Source organism: Benincasa hispida, chromosome 12, assembly GCF_027475165.1.
Source record: "Benincasa hispida cultivar pf3 chromosome 12, pf3_genome.v1.1, whole genome shotgun sequence".
Lineage (NCBI taxonomy): Eukaryota > Viridiplantae > Streptophyta > Magnoliopsida > Cucurbitales > Cucurbitaceae > Benincasa > Benincasa hispida.
The window spans coordinates 18,591,732-18,605,661 of NC_143489.1; the positions used below are offsets into that span (position 1 = coordinate 18,591,732).

Here is a 13,930-nt window from a genome sequence, read left to right on the forward strand (position 1 = left end):
CTTTTGGAACCCTTACCTTTGAAGACTACTCTTCAAGAATCCTTCGAACAAGTTACGAATAGATCTTCTTCTCCAAACGGGACACCACCACTTGAGAACCCTTTGTATTCTCTTGGGACAAAGGATTCAAGCAAGAGTTGTGGGCTTTGCTTGAATCCTTAGAAGAGGAAAGGGAAATGGAGAGGAGGAGAGGGAATTCTTCAGAAAACTTTTCTCTTCTATGTGATTCTTTTAAGAGAGAACCATTCTCTCAGAGAGCATTAAGGAAGAAGATGAATCTCCACCACATTCTTTTTCAACCCACGTAATTAAATGAGAGAAAATGGAGAGGGAGTGGTAACTCCTTCCTTTTAATTAATTTCAATTAAATTAATAATATATATATATATATATATAACAACTACTTTATTATATATATATACACTATATGTTAATCAAATATAACATATAACCTATAGTTTTACATTGCATCAAATACAATATAACCTATAGATTTATTTTCTCTCAGTAATACATGACATTTAATATAAATCACATTTATTAAATTCACTTATATGAATCTCATTCATATAATATAATTAATATTTGAAGCATAATTAAATATTTAATTCCTCTCAACTTATTTATGATATTTAATATAAATAATATTTGTATTAAATTTAATTACATGAATCTCATTCATATAATTAGTATTTGAATAATATTCAAATTCCTCTCATATTACCTTATATTATAATGTATCAAATACATTATATTAATTATATTATATATAATTAATTCCCTCAATTAATTTGAACACTTCAAATTAATCTAAAAATAATTCTCAATTAAATCCCTGTTGAGCTACAGAGGGGGCCTTATGGACCTGTAAATTGAAGCTCCAATGGTACTTGGATAATTAATTAAACTCTTTAATTAAATTACCCAACATCTGTTAACTACCGGTCATTCCACTAAAGATCGAAAGTTGCACTCTTCGCAATACAGATAAATTTCTGTGTCCATTAGATATAACCAATTAACAGGGCAATAAACCTTCACAAATTGCTCGTAAGTACAGTTGGGCCAAAATTATCGTTTTACCCCTGTAGTTACATCTAACTTCTTAAGTACCACTGATTCCTCTAATGAACAATAAGTCATAGTCCAACTATGACAAAGTCCCTCTCAAGCAAGGAGAGGGTGTAGCCACTATGTTTAAGATCCGAAATCAACCCTTAAGGGAACAATTTATCTGCTTGACCTTGCATTAGGGAAGGAGTGAATTCCATCTTATGTAGTTGTGTTCCTAGCTCCCTAGTCAGATGAATCCCTAAAATGGTAGGCTTGTTGAGTTGGCAATCCGGCCACTCTTACCCACACAAATCAAAGGACCGCCTTCTTGAGTAGGAATTCACAACTCACTCAGGATTTAGGTCATGTCACCTATGGTCATCCTAGTGAAATTTAAGTCTCTATTATTAACGACATTATATAAAGAAACTAACCATTCTGTGGTCCGGTCTTATACAAACTCTTTATATATGATACCTCTGCTCATGAAGGAAACTCGACATGAAGAGATCCTTGAGTGGAAGCAGGTCGTCCAAATTCCATTAATTATTGAGTATAAAATTTATAGCAAACATTCAAATTAATCCAAAGATTAAATCCTTGTTGAGCTACAGTGGGTACCTTATGGACCTATAGATTGAAGCTTCAACGGTACTCAGATAAATAATTAAACTCTTTAATTAAATTATAGAACATCCGTTAACTATCAGTCGCTCCACTAAAGACCAAAAACTGCACTCTTCGCACTACAAATAAATTTATGTGTCCATTGGATATAACCAATCAATAGTGTGATGACCCTTCACAAATTGCTCGTAAGTACAGTTGGGCCAAAATACCATTTTGCCACTGTAGTTACATCTAACTCCTTAACTACCACTGATTCTTTTAATGAAAAATAAGTCATAGTCCCACTATGATCAAGTCCTCTCGGGCCAGGAGAAGGTGTGACCACTATGTTCAAGATCCGGAATCAGCCTTTAAGGGAGCAATTTATCTACTTGCCCCTACATCGGGGAAGGAGTGAATTCCGTCTTGTGTAGCTGAGTTCCCAACTCCCCAATCAGACGAATCCCAAAATGGTAGGTTTGTTGAGTTGGCAATCTGGCCACTCTCACCCATACAAATCAAAAGACCGCCTTCATGAGCAGGAGTTCACAACTCACTCAGGATTCAAGTCATGTCACCTATGGTCGTCCTAGTGAAATGCAATTCTTTATTATTAATGGTGTTATATAAAGAGACTAATCATTTTATAGTCCGGTCTTATACAAACTCTTTGTATAAGATACCCCCACTCGCATATCTCTACATGAATGATCAGTATCAGATCATTTATAGCACTTTACAACACTTGTAACACCTACAAAACAAGTCGTATCCGTAGTATCACCAGGATAAAGTACCCAGCCTTATCCATCTACTACAGACCATTTAGGTTATTATTTAAACAAGATCCACTTCTATGTCTCTACATACTTGTTTAAATTACATGAAATAACCTCGAGTCTTAGTTTATTGGATTAAGTATATGCTTATAAAATAACACTTATTTTATTAATAACAATATGTTTATACAGAGTTTACATACTACGAGATTACAAGGAGATTTAGGACACCATTCCCAACAATCTCCCACTGGTCCTAAAGTTAAAGCTTAGAGAGACTAATGTACAATACAAATAAAGTACAGAAATACAATAAACTATGGTATACATTATACCTCAGTAACAGCTCACATGACTGTTACCTTGACTAGTACGAACCAAGCTATTTTAGTAAGCTTATCCATGATTACCGATGTTGGGTAGAAATGCACGTCATTATAGGCCTTTTATTTAGAATTATGAGAGTTGTTAAGTAGAATATGCGGCGAATATGTTAGGAATTCATGAGAAAACGAGTTTGCGTCGATTGGCATTAAGAATCTCAGTTAACCCACTACTATGCGTTATTATGCGTTCACTTGTTTATTTTTGTAGCAACCGCAGAAAGCTATTGCATGCGCGAAAGCCAGGCTATCGCAAAGACAACCGCATGCAGGGAATCTCTCCATCGCAGATGCGAACGCATACGTTCGACGCATGAATATTGCGTCCATTAATCGCATACGGTGATCATATACGTCAGTCGTATAGGTGTTGTGGCTGTCGAGCGAATGCGTCCATCGCATGGAAGTTGCGGTCGTCAAGCGAATTCGGTCATCGTAGAGAGATTGCAGCTACATAATGATGACTATAATAGAAGGGTGAACGCAAGGTTGGTGGCATGCAAACATGAATGCATACCTCGGAAGTATCAAAAGATGATGTTGACATTTCACCTACCACGTCATTAGCAGCAGAGATTTAGAAAAGGACCATCGCACCGCGAATGCTAAATTCAAAGTAGGTCCATAAATGTTGTTGGCGATCAAGCTCTATAAATAGAAGCCGTTGAGCAGAATTTCAATTCATCCGAGGTTTTTCGCCTGAGGCTCCCTCCTTAGGGCGGATCCTTGTGATCTAGACTAAAGCGTGCGAATATTCTTGAGAGTTCTTCATCCTCTTCAATCATTCCGAGTGACGATCGGAGCCTTCGGTGAAGTTAGAGCTCGAGAGAGTCTACTCCATCGCCCATCCATAGCACCACTGGTAGCCTTGACATACATCTGCTGAAAGCAAGACATTGCTTCCAACTGGCCCTCCATTCTCTTATATCTCTTGTATTGTATTACATTTTGGCTTAAGGAATTAATACATTTTATAATCAATACATTTCTATATTTTCCTTCGACTCCATCTCTATCTTCATTTACTTAGCATCCTTAACTTTCATTGCATCACTTAGTGAGACTGTTAGAGTATCGCATACTTAATCATGTGGCATAGGAATATGAAGCATGTAGCAACCCACTGAGAGGTGTACGTTGCGTGAGTGTTGTGAGAAAACCTTATTTGCTTAGTGTGAAGTTGTAGCAACACTTGTCTATTAGCAGACGCAATGCTTGTCTATGAGTAAAATCAATAACAACTAACTGCCCGGGAGGGTAAGTGGTGGTCGCATCAAGAAATGTAAGTAAGTGTACACTAGGAATAGGAATAATCTTACGTCAACCAGGTTTATGCGATTACCTTGTCCTATGAGTGCATTATTCATCATTTAGGCATACTTGGGAGAGTAGTCTAAAAACAAAATCTGTCTCGGGAGAGTGGATTGGATCGCATAAGCAAGAATGGGGAACTTAGAAATAAGCTCCGTTAGCTACTACACAGCGCATGCACCCTTTAAATAGGATATGGTGTTATGTGGTCATCTCGTTTATGTGTGAGAGCACGTGAGCGGGTTATAGAGGCTTAAAAATATGCTTCTCAACACTATCGCATATACATCGCATGCGTCTACGTCAAGTGTGTATAGCATGATCGCATAGCTTGCGTTGGCTGGGGTTGCCCTTGCAGTCAAGTTTAGTGCTACAGTAAAGACACCCTCACCTTTTTATCTATTTTTCCATGCAATTTACTACGCATCAACAGTTTTCGTGTCTCTATCTCTCATTCATATTATCATCGCTTAATCTGTTAGTTAGGAGTAGGAGTAGTTTATAGCTTATAACCCCCATCATTCTTTTATTTATCCACCGCAAACACATCACTGCATACCCTTTAGCTACAAGTCCCTGAGTTTGACCTCGGATCACCCAAGAAACTTGCGTTCTCGTTATACTTGGCGAGAGCTCAAGAAAACTTGTGACAGGATGCATGGTCATGGCATATGAGATCAACACATACATTTCATTCTAACGCATGGCCACCGACGCATGAGAACCAACGCATAACCTAAGACATGCATCACATATTGCATTCACTAATTTTCGTCACCAATTACCCATTTGCCATCAAATCCACTAGGAGTCCTGGGTAACCTGGACAAGAAATCCATTGTCACATGCTCCCACTTCTATTCAGGCCCTGGGAGTGGGTTTAGAAGTCCTGCTAGTCTCTGACATTCAACTCAACCTGTTGGAAAATCAAATATTTATCCACATATTCAGCTATTTCACGTTGCATTCCCAGCCACCAGTAAGACTTATTCATGTTGGTGTTGGCAATCAACAAGCAGAAGTAATTGGGATCTTAAGCATTCTAATTTCATTAATTTTAGCAACCAAGTAAGCATGTTCAAATTAAGGAAATAAGGTTTTTTAAGTATACCTTTGATAAACTCTTCAAATCTTCAAATCCTCAAATCCAGGTTGAAATCCTCTCCAATGGCTTCAAGACTACCACTTAATCTTCCCTACTATTCTCTAGGATCATAGATTGGGTGATGGAACACAAAATGAGGTTGAATTAATGAGAGATTTGAAGGATTTTTCTGGTTTTGGTGTGAGATGGTAGAGAGAACTTTTCTATCACAAAAACTCAAATTGCAAAATCTTCTTTTCTCAGCAAAATTGATTCATTTTGTTCATCAACAACATGCAACCCAATTTGATGAGAAATTGACACCAAAACCTCAATATTTTGGGTGGAATAAAAGGTGTTTAAAGTGGGAAAAATCCACTAAGTATATATTTTTTTTCATTTTATAAATTCAATTTTCAAAATTTTGAAATCAAAATTTCAAAATTAAAAATGAAATTATAATTTTATATAAAATATTGTTTTAGTAATAAATATTAAATAAAATTCATTAATTTTTAAACAAAACTAATTCCATAATTAATTAAATTTAATTCTTAATAATTAATTAAACAATTTAGTTAATTATATTAATTTAATCTCAAATATTAAATTAATTAAACATCAATTCCTCAAACATGAATCTCTATACATGTAATTAATATTTAAATCATTTTAAATATGGGTAATTGCAATTGGTAGCATTTTTAGGAATAATAACCATGTGTATAATATCATTTTTAAAAAAATTTCAAATATAGCCAAGTCTATCAACGATAGACTTCTATCGTTGATAGACTCCCAAGTCTATCAGTGATAGATTTCTATCGTTGATAGACTCTTACCAGTGATATGGTCTATCATTGATAGACTTCTACCAATAATATGGTCTATCACTGATAGATTATTTAAATTTGGCCATATTTGTAATTTTTTTTACATTATGTTATATCTGCTAATATTTTGTGTTTAATGTTTATATTTGCAACTGTCCCTTTAAATGTTATCCAATTCTCCAATTTTGTTTAATTATAGCGTATATAATTAATAATTTCCTTAATTGAAATTGAACGTTTTAAATTTTCTCATCACTCTATTATGAGGTTTAATCTGTTTATAAGCTAGTAGGGGGACCTATTGGACCTACAGATCATGGGTTCCAACAATTTGAAATTAACCGGCTAAACTCTTTAACCCAATTAACCAACATTCGTTAACTACCGAGTCACTTCACTAAAACCAGTAGTTTCACTCCCCTCGCTGTAGATATATTTCTGTCCACTTGATATAACCATAATCAATAAGTCAATCCTTCATAGTTTTTTGTAATAACAGTTGGGTCAAAAGTTGTTTTACCCCCAAGATTACATCTTGTACCTTAAGTCCCACTGATCCTCAAATGAAAAATTGGTTTGTTATCAAATCACCAAATCGAGTTCCTCTCGAGCCAATGAGAGGATGGAGCCCCTTGTTTAAGACCCGGAGTCAGTACGTAAGGAAACAACCTCTCTACTATCCCTAAAAGCGGGTAGGAGTGAATTTCGTCTTGCACCTTATGTCTCCAGCTATCTACCCGGTCCTACCCCTGAAATGGGGGGTTTATTGAGCTGGCGTTGTTGGGCCAACCCTCACCCATGAAAATTTAAGAATAATCTCGAATAAATAGAAGTTCATAGTCAGCTCAGGATTAAGGTCAAGTTACCTAGGTCATCGCTTTGAAATAGTCAATCTTAAACAGTAAACAATGTTATACATTAAGAGTGACTTATTTCTTTGTTCGGCCTACTACAAAATCTTTGCACAGAACGCCTCCACTTACATTTCTCCACATAATTGAATTAAGATCACATCATTTGTACTGTAATGCTTATAATATAAAGATGATGTATGAATATGCTTACTGCATGCATAAATATAACTCTTATATTTCATGATGCATGTGCATGCTCTCTTGTAATTTCATCATGCCAAAAGCTATATTATAACACTTATAATATATGATGCATGAATAATTACATAGCTTAAGGTGGGTTTTAAATCTATATGTCATACACTATGGCATATAAACCAATATACATTTCATGTATATTAAACAAAGGTTGATGAACCGGGATAATTTACCTCAAATCCTCAAAACCAAAGCGCACTATTACAAATATCAAAGAGTCTTCGATTCAAACAGAAAAATCGGGTCTTGAACCGTCCAGTCGAAGTCCGCGTCTCCTTGATCATGTACTAAACTCCTTGCGATTGCCTACACAAAAGAGTAAACGTTTTACTCAATCGTTTACCAACGCTTCCTTAGGTAAACGATCGTTTAGCAACAATCGTGTACCTTGACTACGTGATAAAGCATGAGGCACGAAATCGTGCAGTGCACAACGTACAATGCAAGCCTTAGACGAACATCTAAACGACAACGAGGTGGTGAAGCACAATTGTCTAAACGATCGCTGAGCAAGCACGAGGTATCGCATACCGGGTGATCGTGTGGTCAGTAACTCTGCAATGAAGCATGCTAACGACACGATCGTTTAGTGCACACGCCTTTTATTAAACGATGAGCATCAAATGCTCTATGCAATCATCTACCTTCAACATCCACGCGATCAGCCAACCAATATTACGCGATAGAACAACTCTTTACCCCATCATTTAGCATTAGCTAAACGATCATTTAGTAAATACTACAAGATCGGGCAGAACATTTCTACACGATCATTTATAAAAACTCAACTATCGTTTACCTTAGGCTACACGATACCTCCAACCCTTGGTCTTCTTCCTCGATGAGAACCGCATCTCCATGCTTCAAAACTTCATCACGAGCGACTCAATAAACTCAAAGACTTTGAATTATAGACTCGATTGCTTGTTAATTATGCCTAAAAACGCATAGACCCTTACAAATTAACACTTTGTAAATTAAAAGAAAGCTTTAAACAGGACAATTAATTCATAAACATTCATCAAAATCCATCCACAAACGCATTTAACACTTAAACCCAATGCAGAAACGTTACGACCCACCACGACTATAAAAGAAGTTCAAAACATAAGTGAAATTTGGAATATCAGAACAACCTGCCTCTGATACCAATTGAAAGAAATCAGACATGAGGATTTCCATGAGTAGCAGAAGGATCATTCCAAATTCCATTCGAAATTGAATATAAACAATTACAATCATAGAACGGAACCTAACCGGTTATGCACAACACGAAATTACAACATGCTTACAAAGAATATCGAGTATGCATACCTTTAAAGAACCATTCTTCAAACTCCCTCGATCAGTCTCCAAGTGTCCAAGAACAGCAATGCTCGAACATAACGACTGGTACAACAGCACAATCAACAGTAAACACCACACGAACAACACGAATAAAGCTCCTCGAACACAATCGAGTTGAGTGAGGACACCACCACAATAGTTACCTTGGTATTCTCGGTGTGAGAATCCAAAAGTTGTGGGCTCTATATGATCTTGGCTTGAGGAAGAGACAGGAGGATACGATCGTGTAGACAATTGAGCAAGTGGGAGATGACACAGTCTATCGTACAGACGATGTGCTCGATCGTGTAGTAAATGACAACCTATTGTATAGACAATGTCATGCGATCGTTTATCTACAATCAGCTGATAAACTATCGTATAGTCAATGTGCACAATCGTTTAGTCTCTCTATAAGCTATCGCTTAGTGAAACATTTTCACTTGATAGTCCGTGAGCAACTTTCCAAATGAAGTAACTCTCAATTCTAGGAAAATGTTTTTCTTTTTATTTCACGGTTACCATAAAACCACCAATAACCTCCCACTCAATCGGTTGTTAGAGAAAAAGATTTAATTATCAAATAATTAATATTATAAATAAATATGATAACCAATTTACCATACTATATTTATAACCTATAGTTTTTATATTTCATCTCATGAAACATACAAACCATAGTTCTTTTTCTATTTTATGGTACTTAATGTAAATCATATTTACATTAATCCTCCATTTGATGTATCTCATACATCACCCCAATTATATCATATATAATTGAATTCCTCATGTTAATTTGAACACTTCAAACTAACCCCAATAACTTATTCTCAACTTGAATCCATTAAGCTACCAATGGGATCTTATGGACCTATAGCTTGAAGCTCCAACAGTACGTGAATAACTGAGTAAACTCTTTAGTCATAGGATCCACCATCTATTAACCGCCGAGTACACCACTAAAGATCGACAGCTACACTCTCCTCACTATAGATATATTTCTGTGTCCATATCAACCAATCAACAGTGTGATAACCCTTCACAGATCGCTCATAAGTACAGCTAGGCTAATTTATCATTTTGCCCATGTAGTTACAGCTAACTCTTTAAGTACCACTAATTCCTCTAATGAACATAAGTCAGAGTCCTACTATGACAAAGTCCTCTCTTCCAAAGAGAGGTTATGGCCACTATGTTCAAGACCCGAAATCAGCCCTTAAGGAAGCAATCTATCTACTTACCCCTGCTTCAGGGAAGGAGTGAATTCTATCTTGTGTAACTGAGTTCCCAACTCCCCAATTAGACAAATCCTCAAAAAGGTAGGTTTGTTGAGTTGGCAATCTGGCCACTCTCACCCATACTAATCAAAGGACCACCCTCAAAGGCAGGAGTTCCCAAAACACTCAGGATTGAGGTCATGTCACCTATGGTCATTAAAGTGAGATGTAAGTCTCAAGTATCAACGACATTATATAAAGAGACGAATCATCTCATGGTCCGATCTTATACAAACTCTTTGTATAGGACACCGCCTCTCGCATGTCTTCACAGGAATAATTAGGATCAGACCATTTGTAGTAGTTCACAACACTTGTAAATCTCTACAAAGCTGGCCATATCCGTAGTATCACAAGGATAAGGTATCCATCCTTTATCCTTATACTACAGACCTTTTAGATTATTACTTAAGGCATGATCCACTTGTATATTTCATATACATGCTTAAGTTTACATACAATAACCATGGATCTCTATTTATTGGACATGAGAAAATGCAAATAAAATAACTCTTATTTTATTCATAACAATGTGTACAATGTTTACAAACTACGATACTCAGAGTGAATTAGGACACTAATCCCAACACAACTATGATCAAACCCCTCTCGAGCTTGGAGAAGGTGTGGCACCACATTGTTCAAGCCCTGGAATCAACCTTTAAGAGAGCAATTTATCTACTTGCTCTGAAATTAGGGAAGGAGTGAATTCCTTCTTGTGTAGCTATGTTCCTAGCTCCCCAATCAGGCGAATTCCCAAAATGGTAGGCTTGTTGAGTTAACAATCTGGCCACTATCACCCATACAAATCAAAGAATTGCCTTCATATGTAAGAGTTCATAACTTACACAAGATTCACGTCATGTTACCTATGGTCATCCTGATGAAATGTAAGTCTCTATTATGAATGGTGTTATATAACATTGTGTGGTCTGGTCTTATACAAACTCATTTGTATAGAATATCCCCACTCACATGTGATAACTTATAGAAATACAAGTTATTAAAGCTCAAATTATTAAAACAATGAGAGAAGGAGATAGTAAATAGGCAATATTACGATTGAACGTACCAAACTAAAAGCAAAATCGCGATCGCTAACTCTCATCACATAAAAGCAATTAAACTGAGATAATCTTGTATTTTTGTGTAAGAACAAAGCGATAGCGTGATCTCTTGAGTTGGCGATCCAATGGTAATTCAAAGACGAACGCATAATGACCTCACAAAAAGGCGGTGACCTAATGTGATAAAACATGATGGGACGTGAAGCCGATAGCGGTCAAATCAAAAATTCAATTGGCGGCCATTGAAGACCATACCGTTGCAAATCCATTGAACTTCTAGTGACCATCAGACGGTGCAACAGGGTATGGAAATTAATGTTGCCTATCCACATAATCATTAGTGAGATGAAGAATTGCTTTTTTTTAAGTCTATAAATACCATTCAATGCTACCAAACCAGGAGTAAATTAATTCCGGAAGGTCGAGAGACTACTAAAACAATATGAAAGAGAGACACCAACTCACACCTAACCTTTGTGAGATCAAGAGTTTATAAATTAGAAAAGAATTGGAGTGCTAAAAGCCGTGTAAACGCCAGAGGAAACAAGACACTGCTTACTTGACTTAACATTTACATCATTTATTGTTTTGTACTTGAGCATGTTATTTGCAAGAATGTAAATTACATTTCAATTTATGTTCATTCTTTTCACGCCATACATGAGTAGCTAAATTTGTGAATGGGTTGAGAAGTACTTAGCTAGTATTACTTAAGTTATGCACTTCATGCGATCATCTTGTCTTATGTACGCTTCATTCATCACTTTGAGTACTTGAAAGAGTAGTCGAAAGACATAGAATCTAGACGTCAAAGAGTCAGATTATATCTCATAAGCAAGAGTAGAGGAAACTTAGAAATAAGTTCTATCTGTTGCATTCCCTACACATCGCATGCATCCTAGACATAGGAAATGTGTCCATATGCATTGAGAAATATAATGCTTAATATTTGTGTATAGCATGATTGCATGACTTGTAGAATATCTTAAGAAATGTCAGAAAAATGTCTTCTCAACCCTTTATCGCATATTTGTTACAACACTATCGCTTTGTATTTAATTCTATCGCCTTAAGAAATCACCATTCAACTTTTTAAACTTAAAATAGCGATAAGATCAGAGATAGACTTACCAGGACCTTAAGAAGGCTTATACTTGAGCTTTGTTAGGAAAACTTGCATAATCATCGTATCTACACACCCTTTCATCGCATGATAAATCACACATCAAGTTTTTTGCGCCGTTTCTGGGGATTATGGTATAGATTGCGCTAACATCAAACCTCTTTGATCTTTGCAGCTTTTGAACTTTGGAGTATTGCCATTCCACATGTGAAGGAAGAAGCAAGCGTTCTATAAGCAAAGGAAACACTCCTGAGCTCGAGTACGACCTAGAGATTGAAAGAACCCTTCACGGAAGGCAGAGAAACAGATGTAGACGGCAAGGAAGAGCTCGTAGAATGGCTGAACAACCTGAAGAACGAGTAGCAAATGAAAACAACATAAGGGCAAATCCTATCCTACTGGCAAATGATTGCAATAGACCCATCCGGGATTATGTCACCAAATCTGTATGATTTCTCTCCAAGAATCATGAGACCAGCATTTGATGGATCAAGGTTCGAAATGAAGCCAATAATGTTAAAAATGATACAAACAGCAGGACAGTTCAGAGGACGACGTGGTGAAGATCCGCACGCCCATCTACGAAGCTTCATTGAAATCTGCAACACTTTTGTGTTCCCTAATATTTCCCCATAAGAGGTTCGACTCACATTATTTCCATTTTTTCTATGCGATAAAGCAAGAAAATGGGCATATTCTCTCGAACCAAGAGAGATAACGTCATGGGAACAAGTGGTGGAGAAATTTATGAAAAAAGTATTTCCCTCCCACATAAAATGCCAAAAGGAAGAGATTGATCACCAATTTTGAACAAGAAGAAGATGAATCACTCAGTGACGCATGGGTGAGATTCAAGAGACTAGTACGTGATTGCCCACATAATGGATTACCTGATTGCCTCCAAATGGAGATTTTCTATATTGGACTTAACTCTGCATCGCTGACAGTTGTCAATGTGGCAACAGTAGGAGGTCTTCTAGACAAAACATATGATGAAGCAAAGAATATTCTTGATCACATCTAAAAAAACCATGAAGATTGGCAAGAAAGCGATCAAAGAACGAAGCCCATAGAAGGTAATTCAAGTAATGGTGCCATCTCATCATTACAAAATCATATAAATGCGATGATAAACTTGCTGCAAGCCATCGCAATAAACAATTCAGAAGCTCGAAATGGGCAAGTTAATGCGATAGAGCAAACAACCACCAGTTGTGTCTTATGTGAAAAATTGCATTCTTTTGGGGAATGCCCACAAAATTCTCAATCAGTTTACTTTGTCAAAAACAATCCTTATTCAAACATTTACAACTAGGGGTGGCAAAATCACCCTAATTTTTCTTGGAAGAACAACCAACAGCAAAGTAGTCAGCCTATAGCTCAGAAAGAAGAACCGTCAGGGTTCTTCCATAGATATAATGGACAACAACAAGCTAGCAGTTCTCAACCACCATCCTCATCATCCCTAGAGAACTTGTTAAAGGAATACATCGAAATGAATGAAACAGTTCTTCAAAACCAAGCCACATCCATCCGCAATTTGGAAATTCAAATGGGACAAATTGCAGGAGAGCTAAAGAACAAACCCCAAGGGACATTGCCTAGCTCAACCGAGCTTCCACGCAATCCAAGGAATGCCGGGAAGGAACATTGTCAAGTAGTCATCTTAAAGAGTGGAAAGGCAGAAATAGAAGCCAGAAAGGAGCCTCACAAGACTGAATCGAAGGAGCAATTTGTGATTGAATCAAAGAAGCCTCTATCGCAGACTGAATCAAAGAAGTCCAAGACAACCAGGGAACCAGAAGATGCGATCACCTCTAAGCCTCCAAACCATAAAATATTGGAAGTACAACTACCTCCATTTCCTCAAAGACTAAAAAAGAAACATAATGATGAAGGTCAATATCAGCGTTTCTTGGAAATATTGAAATAATTGCACATAATATTCCATTCATAGAAGCGATAGAGCAGAT

General features: G+C 36.7%; 1 non-coding gene across 1 annotated transcript; it reads right to left on the reverse strand.

Annotated features, from left to right (window-relative positions):
• Positions 1-12,738: 12,738 nt before the first annotated feature.
• LOC120068601 (small nucleolar RNA R71) lies at positions 12,739-12,845 on the reverse strand. The gene has a single exon (XR_005479239.1). It is a non-coding gene; the product is annotated as a small nucleolar RNA R71 (small nucleolar RNA).
• Between the last annotated feature and the right edge of the window lie 1,085 nt (positions 12,846-13,930).